Genomic DNA, 16,272 nt, shown 5'->3' with positions numbered 1-16,272 from the left:
TTTCGTGCTGTGCCGAAAGCATTTTCTTTCGATTGACCTACTGAGAGCCTATTAAAGCTTGTTCGTTCACTATCCAGTCCTTCAGAACTTTGACAGGGCAGCAGAACAGCGTCTGCTTCTAAGAAAGGCCATCATCAGAGAAAACGCCATGGATATGGAAGTCATGACCGCTGAGTCACGATCGAGAATTGCGGTCACAACCGAAACGGGAATTTTTGGTGGTCTGCTCATGAAAGAATGTAATACCACTTCTTTTCGATAACACAAATTCATCTCCATAATTCCTCGTGTGCTAGTATTATGATTTTCTGGGTGATCCTGAAGCTAGTATTATAATTTTCGGGATGTCCTGAGGATGTAGTAAGTAGGAGTTCATATCCTAATAATATCCCGCACGCTGTCGATGGGACTTAGTTAGGATGTCCTGAGGATATCCTGGGATGTGACATTAAGTACTCGGGAGGAGGTGTTTAGGAGGTTTGCGGGATATTCCGGGATGTCCTGAGGATGTGCGCATATCCCGCTAGCAACATCCTCGAGATATCCCAAGGATGTTTTTGTGCTATGTGGGGCGTATTTTTAAAGGAAAATAACAACTAAGACTAGACGAACGGAAAATACCTTCCGCGAAGCATGGAATTTAACCTTTTATACAGAAAGATTTCTTCTGAATGCGAAACAGTTAACCAAGAAATGTATTTGTTAAACAACTTTTAGCTCTATTCTAAAATATACTTTTTCTGAACTACCTACATCTTTTATCATCTAAAGCAGCGATTCTCAACCTTTTGGCTAAGGCGTATAATCTAAACAAAAATTGGAAAACTTTAGTACCCCCACTACATTTTACAATGATTAATTTTTATATTTTTATTTAATATAATTTAAAATATTATTTTAAGCTACATTCAAAGAGGCGTTTTTTTAACGTTTTGTGTGTTACCTTATAACATATTTCTCCCACTTTACTAGCGTGCCTTCGTGGTGTAGTGGTTCTGCACGCTGGACCGGTATTCCAGAGGTCCCTGGTTCGATTCCCGGCGAAGGCGTTGCTAATTTTTCATCTCTCCGGCCTGCAACATTACTGCAACAAGGGCATCTTAGAGATAATGAAGCAAGTGAATGAAAATATTTATATCCAAGAAACTACAGATTAATGTAAAATGTAGAAAGGCGGCCTAACCGTCAAATTGCTAGCAATGACTATGATGACTTCCTAACCCTGCAGTGCCATTAACTTAGTTTGGCGGAACAGGTTAAGTAAAGTGACCATATAACCATATCGCTCCGGCCTCCAAAATAAAGGCTAATGTCTCTACAATGGCGCCCGAACTGAAAGGGTGGCGGATGATGGTTTCTTCCCACCCAGGATTTGGCGATTGCGTCCCTTAAAAACCTGGGTCGCCCTTTAAAAATAGGAGTATATAAGGTATTTATCCCGCTTTCCTAGCGTGCATTTGTAGTGTAGTGGTTCTGCACGCCGGGCAGACATTTCAGAGGTCCGTAGTTCGATTCCAGGTGAAGGTGTTTGCTAATTTTTCCTTTCTCTTGCCTTCAAAAAAATCCTAATGTCTCTACAACCTTTATTTATAAAAATCATTTTCTACGTATTCAAACTATAAAATTAATTTCAACAGCAATATCTCAAATTAATTTTAAAATGAACATATCTTAGAATTTCCGATTCAGAGCCTCGAGCGCTGGAGATAAAGATGTTTTTCTTTTCGTACAGTATTTCCATTGTTCCCTTTTAAATCGTTGAGTTTGTTAATCAAAAATTCGTTGAAGTCTTACAAAATCTGAAATCGATAATAAAACAAATTTCCTAATGTCCAAAAAGTGAAATTAGGGCTTCCACATGCCCATATTCTATGGAAGATTACGTTATTCAAATTTTGATGACTCTAGGTACCGTTGTTTTATCATAGTGCGAGAAACATGCACACATTTATGCAGATTCTTCGTTATTTAATTTCTTTAAATATAAGACAGGGCGATAATATACGGTGGCAACGATTTGAAAAGCGATACAGCCTTTTAAAGTTTTCGAAGCAAAATGCCAAAACGAATTCTTCAGGGCAAATTGCCCCTTTGGACTAAAAAAATATATATTGCCATTTGCACAACTTATTGGTTATATTAAATGTGCACACATAAAAAAAATATTAGATTAAAAATTGGTTAGCATTTTAATTATCAAAATTTAAGTTGCTATACTTTAATTCTAAAATTTAGTGTGAAATTTGGGCCTCTTTAAGAGAGATCAATTTCTTTATGTCTGTTTATTTTACTTAACTTTAACCTTAACCAATCTTAATTTTGTTCTGTATTTCTTTTTCAAATAAAACGTGGAAGAAAATAATACTTGTTCACACAAGTTGTGCAAAAGCAATACAAATTTAACAGCTTTGTTTGAAACGCCTTTAAATTTTTTTTTTTTTTTTTTTTTTTTTTTTTTTGTTTAGCCAAAAGTTAATAAGTGCGTTATTTTTTAAACCTTCTGTTAGAGTTCAATCACAGGCAGTTTCTATCAATTGTTCTTTTTCTTCACGAGATTTTTGAATTTAATAGTTAAAAATACTTTGTTTCTTCGGGTGCCATTTATTTTTCTCTTGCGTACCACCAGTCGTACGCGTACAAACGACTGAGAAACGCTGATCTAAACCATTTAATGGCCAAGAAATTAAAAACCATTAAAAATAGAGGATTCAGAAATGGTCGTTTTAGAGGATTTCAGAATTCATTTTGGAGAGGTGGTCACTATGATACTTTTTTACAGGCTTTGCTATAATGAGTGATAACACATTGCTGTAATAAATATAGGGCATTACATCTTTCTCATACCTGCTCGGCGTAATGCTTGCAAAATCAGTATGAGCTGCACATAAGGCAGTGTGCTGTACTCCCATTAACACAACAGCATTATACCAAGTCAAGAAGAGAGTACAATGATTCCTTTCGGAACCGCCTCGTCCCGATGATTCTCGCCTTTGAAAATGACTTGTACAGGGTGGCGCAGGAAAACGGGAAATTTTGAACGTTACAGTTGGCAGCACTCTAGAGCCGGCAGTTGTTCGAAACTTTGCACAATTGTTGTGAGCGCATTGCCATTTAGTAATCATGGATCATTGGACTGGTGCAGAACGTGCAGTAGCTGTGAGCCTTCCGACAACGTGTCCCATCTGCGCATGCGATTACAACGTGGGTGCATAATTATGAAGAAACAGGATCTGCCTTGAAAAAGGAATCTCCAGATGGCATTCCAACGGTTCAAACATTCTTTACGCCGAGACTGTACGAGCTTAATCTTAACGTCGAAAACATGCGGTTTCAGCAGGACGGAGCCACGGCAATTCGTGAATTGTTTGGAAGACGCCCCCCGGGGGTTGACTCAGAGAATTCTGGGAAGTACTGGTTAGGACCTGTACCTAGGCAGTCTCAACCACGGGGGTATACAAACAGTCTTCACAGGACTAGAACCCGAGTATTGTACTTAGGTTGGTTCAGGCTTGGCAGGGACCGTACTGGTACTGTCGTGTCTGTTCCTTTTGCTGTTGTGGACCGAAATAGTAGATTTACTCGACCTTCTCGAAGGGGGTTTAACCCTCATAGTCCCAGTGACGGGGACTGACGCAATAAGGTAAGGCACCGAAGCGAATTATTTGATGCTGAGGGAGTGGTGCCCTGAGGCAAAGATGACTAGCGACGTATTTTGTATTAAGTTTCAACGTTTTCGCCCTTGCTGAGGCTACGTATAAAGCCTGGCAGGGACTGTGGGGTCTGCGCCGCCACTGAGGGGTCCCTTCTAAAGCCCGGTACATCCAACTTCGAAAGGTAAATCCAGGACGAGGGTCCAGGCTTTGGCGAACTGTTTGGAAGACGCATTATTTCACATAGCGGTGACATTTAATGGCCTGCGAGATCCCCTGATCTTAGTGTGTGCGACTTCTTCCTGTGGGGATATCTTAAAGGCAAGGTGTACCGTACACCTCCTGCAACAATCCATGAACTGAAGGAGAACATTGAAAAAGAAATCACTGCCATTCCCCAAGATTTGCTACACCGCGCATTCCAGAGTTTTCATAACATGCTGTTAGAGTGTTAACGCCGAATGGGAGCACATCTTTCCGATGTCATCTTTAAAAAGTAAAGCGACACTTTTGGACCTTTTGATTGTAAAAACATAAATGGCATGCTGAATACATGCACTTTCATTAATAAATTACTAGTTTCGTGAATTTATTCGTGGAAATGGCGTTATTTCCAAATTTTCCGTTCCCCTGCGCCACTCTGTATTTCTGAGAGCATGAATAAATAGATTATAGTCAATCCTGTCGGAAGGACCGCCTCTTGAAGATGTCCACTTTGAAAATGACCAGTATTTCTAAAGACATAAATAAACAGTTTATAATGAATCCTGTTGGAACGACCGCCTCCCGAAGATGACCACCTTTGGAAATGACCAATATTTCTGAGAACATAAATAAGCAGATTAATGAATCCTGTCGGAAAGACAGGTGACAGGTGAATGCAGGGCCCGGACACCCGGACGGCTTAATATGACAAATCGGGTGTCGTCCGGTACCCGCACATATTTAGAACAACACAACCCTGGCGACTTCCTGAAAGGGCTGCATCGGAAATATATTAATGGAGAATATGTGGTATTGACGTGGCCAAACAAGGGCGTGTGCATATATATGCTTCAGAATACAATTAATGAAAAGTTTCATACATAGGTACATTGGTGGTATAGGTACATTGGATACATATGTATATTGGTCTAAGGGGTTAATGAGATAGGCAAACAATAAACACTTATACATTAAAAGAAATGAAACACTGGCGCAATAATGCAGAAAATGACAATTAATGAATACACGTAATCGTGTGTCATCCTATATGACTATACATAAACTACTAGAAATGATATGCATAAACACATACAAATGATGGCGATAAATGAAAACACATAATCATACATTATTCTACTGGACTATACACACATCAATAAAAATGATACATACACACCTATACATTGACAGAAATGATACAATGTCGGAATGTCGGAAAGACAGCCTCTCGAAGATGCTCACCTTTGAAAATGACCAGTATTTCTGAGAACATAAGTAAACAAATTAAAATGAATCTTGTCGGAACAGCCGCCTTCCAAAGATGCCTAAGATCTTTGAAAATAGCCAGTATTTCTGTGAACATAAAAAAAACACCGGACTGAACATCATGTCTCTAAGATGACCATCTCCAAACTGATTTCAGTAGATATGGTCATTGTAGATTTACTGGTAACTAATGGTGTTCCGGATTTGATTCCAGTAATAACTTAACCTTGTTTGTAATAATGTCACAAAGGCTTTAATAAAGATATGATGCTTTAATATCCACTTTGTCAAGTAATGTTACAACTCGAGGTATTTGAAAAATAATGCTAAATAATTAATGCATAATTACTAATACAATAATGGTGACTTTAAGACAACTACCCACGATTACAGATAATTTAAATATCGTATGCAGGTGTGTAACATATAAATACTTCAAAAATACTAATTACATTTAAAGGTAACATCTTCAGGAGGTGACTGCAACTAAAAGATTTGCATTAGTCTATTCCTGATTTGGTATAACGAAGTTGTGTAGAGCAACACACCAGATGTGCAGCTTATAATGATTTCACATAATGGAGGTATGAGATATGTAGAACTCTCATATTTATCTAGGTAATGTGTTATTTTGCCTTATATCTAAGCCAACCAACGTAGTAACCTCCTATAGGTTACCTGCTATAAATTTTGCCCATGAATGAAGCCAAAAATGGAAGCAATAAAAGGGATACTTCCACCTTTTTTATTTCGAAGCAGTAAGCATTTCATTTTTCGAAGCAGTAAAAATTTCCAGTAAGTAAGTGTACTAATTCTTAACTCTTTACACTCGAGAGGTGACTCTCGGTCACCACTTGTTTTGATGCGGTAACTCAAGAGGGGACTCTCGGTCACCACTTGATTTGATGCGGTAACTCGAGAGGGGACTCTCGGTCACCACTTGATTTGATGCGGTAACTCGAGAGGGGATTCTCGGTCACCACTTGATTTGATGCGGTAACTCGAGAGGTGACTCTCGGTCACTACTTGTTTTGATGCGGTAACTCTAGAGGGGACTCTCGGTCACCACTTGATTTGATGCGGAAACTCCGGAGATGACTCTCGGTCAATTTTAAAGCAGTTTTATAATTTTTTTGGAGGAAACGATGAGTCTTTTATTCTATTCTTACGTACAGATATCACGCAAAAACATCGTTAAATTGCATATGCATATCTGCTTAAAGATATCACGTTAAATATTTTTGAATGTATATATGCAATGTGGCATCTTGGAGGGTTAACTGCGAGGCTGCTGAGCAGAAATCTTATAATCCATCTGGCTTGAAGTACACAGTTCGTCTACAAAGTTTCAGAACTAAGTTCATACAAAATAGAAAGTTAATAAAGGAAACAACATTCTCATTTCTTAACCTTCATGATACAAGTCTTGTAAATCTGTACAACACTTGGTACATTTATATAGCTATATAATTTCTTCGTATAACTTATCTTTTGGAATAATGTTTAAGTCTTTGGTTACGGTTTTCTGAATCTTTTCAGTGTTATTAAAGTAATAACCTAAGAAGTAACAGTTCACACTAAGGAAGAGAAAATAGTATGCAAATGCTAAATCTACCCAACAGCGACCGAGCGATAAAAGCAGTTGAACGCTGGTAGTTCAGTCCGGAATTCAATGGCGAATGGGCTGGCTGCATGAGCGTTTTGGTAATTTTCCCCGTGTGTAACGTGGATATGAGCCAGTTTCCTTAAAATGTTCTCCACGGAGCATCCTTCCTTTTCCGTGCAGTGCCTAATGGCGCAGCACATAATAAATAAAATAAGTGTCAAACCTAGTGAAGATAGTTTAAAACTGTGACACTTTGCTAGAAATTGAATTATAAGAATGGAATTATGAGACAGCGCACTGCCATGCAGCAGAAAGTAATTATTGGATTGAGCTTTACGAAGCCTAAAGCGCCAAAATCTCTTCTATGTCTGCCCATTACGTCTTTATACACGTCCATTACGTCTCTCATGGATACGCTTTTATATACATTAGGTTATTTCGAGGCAGGAGGCGTAAAAAATGAGCAATGCCCTCGCCGGAACTCGAACCACGGACCTCTCGAATACGCGCCGAGCATGCTGACCACTACACCACGAAAGCATGCTAAGAAGGCGAGAGAAATATTTTATAAGTTTCTTGTGAATTATCCCTTTTCAACCAAAAAATGTCACCAGCATGGTCTTAATTCGAAACCGAAGATTCTATGAGGTGAGCCTTCTCCCACTTTATGCAAATGGTAGCTATTTTATCTTAGTATCATAAACAAAGCACCGAGGTTCCTCTCCAGTCACAATTTATTTTTAAAAAAGTCAGAATATCTCTGCCTCTTGAAACAAATCGTTTGCTCAGCTTTCGAAGTCAGAATAACAAATACTTACTGGATCAGAACAGATGATTAATTGTTTAGAAATTTTTATTCTTAAACAAACAATTATTATTTATTACGATATATTAGGAAAAGAAAGTTAAAATGCCATAATAATAAATGCTGTTAATTATCGTTTGCCAGGTTTGCCGGAATTTCTTTAAAGAAATTAGTTCTAAAATTTTATAGACGCACTGTGCGTATGACTAACGACAACTGCACTCATTTTCCTTCGTATAATCTTTCATCGACTTCTGAAATACGTCAGACAAAAACGATTGCTAGACAATTCCTAGAAAAGAGCATAAGAAAGACAGTTCTGAAATTAAATAACATTTTACATTGTTACGATTTTTCGTTTTCTGCTCGAAACTGGTGCTGTTTCTTAAAAGTGAACAGACTATTAACTTTTTTTTATCTTCCTTCAGACAAAATTCCTAAATACTTCTTTCTGAAAAAGGTGTCCAGGCAAAATTCTTTCTAAATTCTTCGGAGACATCATGGTCACAGTTAATTAACTCTTCACAACGCTTCTTTTTCTTGTTTTACAAATTGTGTGCGTATGTAGTATCTTGTCTTCGGTTCTGAGGATTACTCACCCGAATATTGTCGCTCGTTAGTTAAGGAGGCGTCTGAAGGTTAATTTATTTCTTCTCTGTCATTTGCATGCTTCTAAAATCAGACTCGCGTTCGATTTCTTCGCTTCGCCGAATACGCGCTAACACAGAGTTGGAAGGGGGGGAGAGAAACTGTTGATCTCTGATGTCGTTTTGTTTGTTGCTCTTATCAGATAAAAGCCGCGAATTTCCGGTGAAAAGAGGCATCGACCTTTGCAGGATTTTAATGACGATGAGAAAGATCGGACCGCCAACATAGAACTGATTCACTGCAATTCGTCGTGTTCAAAGGGAATTTATCGTGGAAATGAAATACATCCAATTCCAGAGAAAGCTGTAAAAATGTCAGATACTCTGAAGGAATGTTTTTCAAGCTATTTCAGCTGCAGGAATTCTTCGAAAGCAGCTCTTGCGCCTAAACTGCTCGTTTTGAGCTAGTATGTCGGATGAAATTACATGCAGATATCATCTAATTAACGTAAAAATATTATCAAATCTTTTAGATTCGTATTTCTCATGCTGTTATTGTATAATACTAAAGGATCTTGGTTCTGAAAACTTTCACATGGGATGCTGTCACAATGATAATAATAATTATTATAACTGTAATCTAGAAACTACAGATTAAGTCAGACCCCTCGAAGTTTACCATTTAAGCTTTAGAAAATAAATTTTAAAAAAAGAAATTTTTTAAATATTTAAAAATATAAAACCATAAGATTTTTTTTTAATGCAGTCTGATCTTAATATGCAGATCTCCGTTTAACAAGTGAATTAATTTTAAGCTTTAAGCAGACTTAATTTGAGAATTAACTCCGTAGAAACTACAGTCATTAAACACAAATATATATATTAGAAAAGACTTTTTTAAAGCACTAATAAGTTAAAAATAATTTCTTAGCTATCACACATGGATAAAAATAAATCATCGGGTTGTTAGCAACAGAGGATTCCTAAATCAAAATTCTCAAACAGAAATTTAAGAATGTAATTATTCTAAAAATAAAGAATTCTTTAAGAATTGCATTCTTTAAGGACATAATTAGCTTATTTAGTTAAAGCTATGCAATATAAAAACGTTAACGGCATTTTGCGTCGGCTCACCATAGAAGGCGTATTAATTTTAAATTGCTGCCACAAAATATTATGACCGTGTATTTATATTAAAAGGCATTAAATAATAAAGAATCTGCTTGTATGTATATATGTTTCTCGCATTGTAAAAAAACGACGGTACCTAGAGCCATCAAATTTTGAATAACGTAATCTTCCACCCGAACATGGGCACCTGTTCTAAGAACATGGTATTTGTTTTGTTATTTATTTCCCTTTTTGTAAAATTTTAACGAATTTTCGATTAAGAAACTCAACGATTTCAAAGCGAGCAACGGTAACACTTTACAGGTATAAAAAAAAAATTAACTCAGCGCGCGAGACTGTGTATCGAAAAATCGGAAAAAGTTTGAAATTTAAAATGAGCAAAGAAATTATTCTTTGCTCATTTTAAATTAGTTTGCGATATTGTTGTTGAACTGAATTTTATGTCGTTTAAATTCTAAGAACATGGTATTTAATAAATAAATGTAACACACAAAACGTTAACAAAACACCCCTTTGGGCGTAATATAAAATCTGATTGTATATACAGGGTTATTCTAAATTCTTTTTACAAATTAAGAGGGGTGATAGTACTCGTCCAGATGAGCAATAATTACCATAGAACATAGGGGCACATTCCACTCTGAGAAGCAGAAAAGAGGAACCTCGGGCTGGGCAAGGTTGACTCAGCCTTTCAGCTTTTGAATGGGTCGATAAAATGAGTACCGTATTCGCTTGGGAACTAAACACTGGTCTGGTCTGGTAGAAATGTAGTGGGACACCCAATGTTTACTATAAGTAATGTAGGTATAGTCACACCACACTTCGATCTAGAGAAAGCCCAAATATCACAGGAAACCCCGAGACTCCCAAGACTTCGGACATTTATTAAAATTTCGAAAATATATACAAAAATGTACATAACATTTACCAGGGGGTGCCATCGCATTTACATACTTTGGATACATATCCAGTTTCGACATGTACAACTTGGTCTTGGTGGTAGCAACACATATATATATTCGGTATAATACAATTAATAGAATACAATTTTGACCAGTTATCAATAGATGGTATAGTTATGAGAATTTAAATTAATTAGTAAAGTACTTAAATGAATAATACAATTTAGTGTTTCACTAATTCAATATATAATGCAATGTAAAATTTAATTTAGTTTAGTATAGTAATTCATTATAAATATCCAACTATAACACTCTTTATATATTCAATAGATCAATGATAAATAGTTCATTGATCCTAATAGTTCCTAATAATTTATAATTGTAATAGTTCATAAAAGTTCAAAGTAATACATTTGCATACAGTTCACAAATACCGTATTTTTCGCCGTATAAGACGCACCGGCATATAAGACGCACCCAATTTTAAAGGAGGCAAATCTAGAAAAAAAAGATTATGAACCAAATTCTGTAGTAAAATATTTTATATCAACTGTATAAAGTTAACAGCAGTTTAAGAAAAATTTTATGTCAACCATGTAACATACTAAGAGCTATCTTTACTCTCATAAACAGTCAGCAAACAGTGAAAGTAACAAAAATAAGGCTGTCATGTTTTTATTCTAACCCCAAGAATTCCTCTTCTTCGCTGCTATCAGAAATGAGGCAAATATAAAAAACGTGTGATCCACTCCTTTACTTCTACCTCTAAGAGGTGGAAGGGATCGGAGTGGCAGAGTATTCCTGCGGTGTATGCAGAGGTGGAGGGGCAGCGGTGGGCTTTTGTATTTGCCGTATAAGACGCAGGCACTTTCCCCCCCCCCTGATTTTGGGAAGAAGAAGTGCGTCTTATACGGCGAAAAATACGGTAGTTCATTGCTATATAGTTAATATATAATTTGTATATAGTTCATAATATTCCCTTTATAGGACATTGGTAAATAATTCTTAGTAGTTCATAATAGTTTATGGGCAAAATTATTGGTGTTATAAACAACAAGAATAAATATAATAGTTCACTGGCATTTAATTCTTACAAATTACTGTTCATAATAGTTAATAATAAATAATTCCATAATTAGGTAAACAGTTCCCAATTGTTTACCTAATTATGGAATTAATTAAGTATACAAACTATACCTATTTGGTATAGTAATACCTATTTGGTATAGTTTATTCAGCAGGATTATTAAATCCGTTAGGCTAGATTAATAGTTAATACTTTCATTAGTTCATTGTTATTATTATTGGTATCACCATCAACACATTAATAGACAATGACATGATCATGTATAATTTTTAAAGTTACTATATATAATAGTTTTACATTTTAATTGATATCATAACCATTAGATATAATTATAATAGTTCTGATAGATATAATAATAGTAGACCAACATAATTATAATAGTTCATAATAGTTTCTTTGATGTATAATTTTTTATTTACGATTCCGTTTCTTTTATTTGGAATGTTGTCTTTTCACATCATAAGTTTTTGTCGAATTCTTTAAGTTAGTTAAGTGCATATATCACATTTTGTTTAATGTAAAAGTTTTCGCTTGATAGCGTAAAGTACAGTATTTAATAGGTTGGCATAATAGGTTTATAATGATAATTACTAACACTGGGGGATCCTACGACAAGCTGACTATTTGCTCAGGGCATATGGTCACATACCCCGAACCCACGGTCAAGAAAGCAGATTTTCGGGCACTGAAAGTCTTGGCCCACTAAGGCTGTTGTTTGCTTGGACCACTAGGGCTGTGTTGCACTGAGTTTAGTTTTAGAATAGTGAATTAAGTCAGTTTGTGCACAAACTTCAGTGTCTTTTTCCAACGGTGACTAAAAATAAATGTTCAGTTCTGTGCACCGAAAAATCTGTCTTCTTGTCCGCTGTCCATATTGCTTGCTTTGGCGAACAAATTGTAATATTTATTGCAAAAAAAAAAAAAAAAATTAACTGCTTCTATCTGTAATTGATGTTTTATGTTTTTCTGTATTTTACAATTTTTAATGAAGATGTTTTGAGTTTTTATGTATTTTTGTCTTGCGTTGAAGTGAGAAGTGAATTACTTAAATGAGAAATATATCTCTAATGAAATTCGAGGACATAAATTTAAATAAAATGCATCAAAAATATGTATAATTTAATAGGCCGTACAAGGAAAATATGGGATGTCCACATCAGATTTTTTTTTTTTTTTTACTGTAATTATAATAAATCCGAGAGACAGTCTGTTTAGACATGTTGGATCCTTTCCCGTTAAAACAATTTTATTTCACATCTAAAACTGGCCCACAAATTATGAAGGCAAGTGCGAAGGAAATTTCAACAATGCTTTATTCACACAGAGACCTCTGAGGCAGTTTTCACAACACTAAGACAATTTTGATAATATTGACAGTTTTAATAATTTGGTAATGTACACAATACTAAAATAGTTTGAATAATAGTTAATGCTGATCCATATGACTGCCGAAATCTTGATAAAGACGTCTCTAATCGTATTAAGAAAAAAAAAAAATCCGTGACTACATAAACAATTTTATTTATTTATTTTTATTTTTATTTTTAGTCCTTTATTTTTATTTTTATTTTTAGTCTTTTATTTTATTTTTAGTCCAAGGGATTTCAATCCCGAAGGACTATTACTTTCGTTTTGGCATTTTGCGTCGAACTCCTATAAATGACGGTTCACTTTTCAAACTGTTGCCACCAAATGTTAGAGTCTTGCATTATATTTGAAGAAATTAAATAATGAAAACTCTGCATAAATGTATGTCTATTTCTCGCATTGGGATAAAATAACGGTACATAGAGCCATGGAATTTTGAAAGACGTAATCCTCCAACGAATATGTGCATGTGGAAGACCAAATTTTAAATTTGGAATTTGTTTTATGATCGATTTTCTATTTTGTAAAACTTTAACGAATTTTTGATTAACAAACTCAACGATTTCAAAGCGAGCCATGGCAACGTTGTGCAGAAAAAACCTTTTTATCTCCAGCTCGTGAGTCTCTGTATGGGAAATTCTAAAGATAGGCTCATTTTAAAACTATTTTGCGATATTGCTGTTGAATTGGATCTTATGGTTTAAGTGCGAAGAACATGATATTTAATAAAGAGAGGTAACACACAAAATGTTAAAAAACGCCACTTTGGACATAATTTAAAATCTGAAACATTTCAGACTTTTTATTATTATTATTTTATTTATTTTGTGTGTGTGAAAAGAAAAGTGTAGCTCAAATCAACTATTTTTTAGATATTAAATAAAGTTTTAAGAAGCTAACCTTTATTATTCGTTATTTTATCTTCGAATATAGCTTATAATTATTTTTTGATATATATGATAAATGATGTATAAATTATAATTATCTCTATCGTTTATTACATCTATACACGGTTTTATCTAATGAGCATTTATTAATGGATTAATTAATCGCCTTAAACTGGATTTTTAATTTAGACAGTAAATTCGGCACTTATCGCATAGTTACATAAATTCGAGATTTTGTTCTTAAATTTTTAATCCAAAAATTCACAACGATGATATTAAAACAGCGGTACAAAAGAACTTGGCGCCAAGCAAATAACTGCATAGAATCTCACCTTCTTTGGAAGCATAAACTAACTTGAGACTCTGGAAAGCGTAAACGAATTATCACTGTGTGTTGGAAATTATAATAGAGATGTATAAGGGAATAAAAGACCCTTTTGTTAAACTCAGTAATTTAACAGAAAGCATTGCTTGTGCTAAGAAAACCAGAAAAAAATTTTTAGTAAAAAAAAAAAAAAAAAAAAAAGAAGAAGAAGAAGAAAAATTTGAAAGCTTTCAGATTTTATATTACACCCAAAGGGGTGTTTTATTAATGTTTTGTGTGTTACCTTCATTTATTAAGTATCATGTTCTTCGCTCTTAAACCATAAAATTCAGTTCAACAGCAATATCACAAAATATTTTTAAAAACTACGTCCTTAGAATTTCCGATACACAGTCTCGAGCGCTGGAGATTAATTTCTCCCCCTCCCCATTGCTCGCTTTGAAATCGCTGAGTCTGTTAATCAAAAATTCGTTTAAAGTTTTAAAAATTATGAAATAGATAATAAAACAAATTCTAAATTTCAAATTGGGATTCCAAATGGCCATATTCGAGTAGAGGTCTATGTTATTTAAAATTTGATATCTCTAGGTTCCGTTATTTTTTCACAATGTCAGAAATATACATACATTCATGCAGATTCTTCATCATTTAATTTCTTGAAATATAATGCAGTGCTCTAATATTTGGAGGAAATAATTTGAAAAGTGAAAACCCATTTTATAGAGGAATGTTTCAAAATTCAATTGATACCCCTTCTAGGCAAATTGTTCCTTTGGGTTAATAATAAATTTAACAAAGTAAATAGTAAGTTAGCCCAAAGTCTACAGATAAAGAATACGCGCAAATTGACTCAAACCTAATATCAGCGTGACGAGCCTAATGCCGAGATTCAGGCAACGCAGCAAATAAACTGTTATGAAGAGGCTCAAGTAGTAGCATGGCCTTTAGCAGGCGGAACACGCTCTGGTTTTACAATCTAAAACCTTCCTACAAATACTATTTCTCTCTACCTCATTTCAATACGCGTGAACTAAAATTTGCATTCTGGCAGGAAAGCGGGAGTGATAGAAAAGCTAAATGAACATAAAATACTTACTACTGTAATAATTCCTTATCACTAACTAGCACTTTCCTCTTTCCCGCTTCCAAAATTATTATTATATACTTCCAAAATTAATTATTCTTTACCTTTAAAAAAGTCTTCGTCTTCTCCAATACAGTGACAAAAGAAACGCTTTAATAAAACTACATATATGATAAATATGACAGCTTTTATTAAATTATTTATAATCATCATCGCAAAATTACCAGTTAATTAAAAAAGTTTCTTTCGGTTTATTTATTTATTATTCGTATCAATAAATTAACGCTAGCTTGTTTTCTTTCTAAACTTCTAAAGCTTAAATTTTTTTGGCTTTATCTTAAGATAAGACAACAACAACAAAAAAAAAAAAAAAAAAAAAAAAAAAGATAAAAATAGAAAATAATTCTTTGTTCTTTTTACTTGCATTTTTTTCAACTTTTTTAATTAAATAATTAATTGTTCAGTAACTTCTGGCGAGATATTTTTTAACCTTTATCGCAAAATGGCCGCTTACTTGTTCCTACAATTTTAATTTTAGATATTTCTTGAAGAAAAATAAGCAATCCGATCAAGGTCAGATTTTTGCTTTTACATTTTTTCATATCAATGAGTAAAGGATAAATGAAATGACAAGGTTATCACGAATAGTCAGTCCTAGGTGTTAGAAAACAACTGATTATGCTATATTTTATCTGTTTGCCGTATCAACAATTGTTCTCCTTATTTATCTAATATATGATCTTAGTCTGGAATACCTAACATTAAGTTATCAGTTTTTTTATGAGGTTTACAGCTTTATTTCATTTTGATTATAATGAGAAATAAAAATCAGTTTCATTAGATATTTTCAAGAAAAGCTCCAAATGTCATAGAGGCATACAATGATGGAGTTCCGTTCACACCTACGAGACAGGGCTACGCAGTAACTAATTAGAGAAGCTAAATTTGCGCATGCGTGGATGTGTCTACAGCTTTCCCGCTCTGTTTTCCCGCTCAATTGGTTCCGCGGGTCGCTTTGATTGGTTGACTCTTATACCAAATCATACAAAACTTCGAACTTTATGCCAAAATAATTTAAATCAGTTTTTTTGACGTAGCAATATATAGATAGAAGCTCGGGCTAAACCAGTTATGACATTCAGCCTTTATCTGAAAAGTCCAATACCCAAAAAAGACCTGTTTGGCAGTCTATAAGGTATTTTCTCTCTTCTCTTCTCATGCCTTCTAGGTGTAATTGGAAGCATACTCGACGCGTATTCGAGAGGTCCAGGGTTCGAGTCCCAGCGAGGGCATTGCACATTTTACACGTCTCCTGCTTCAAAATAACTAATAACTCTACAAGTGGCGCCCGAACTAAAATGTGGTGGACG

General features: G+C 34.7%; 1 non-coding gene across 1 annotated transcript; it reads left to right on the top strand.

Annotated features, from left to right (window-relative positions):
* The first annotated feature begins 975 nt into the window (after nt 1–975).
* Nucleotides 976–1,049, top strand: TRNAT-GGU (transfer RNA threonine (anticodon GGU)). The gene has a single exon. It is a non-coding gene; the product is annotated as a tRNA-Thr (tRNA).
* Nucleotides 1,050–16,272: the final 15,223 nt, after the last annotated feature.

The sequence above is a fragment of the Stegodyphus dumicola genome, chromosome 9, assembly GCF_044657685.1.
Source record: "Stegodyphus dumicola isolate Sdum_Otavi_A_Nest chromosome 9, ASM4465768v1".
NCBI lineage: Eukaryota > Metazoa > Arthropoda > Arachnida > Araneae > Eresidae > Stegodyphus > Stegodyphus dumicola.
Note: the sequence above shows the minus strand (reverse complement) of the source record. Positions and strands in the feature narration are given on the sequence as shown.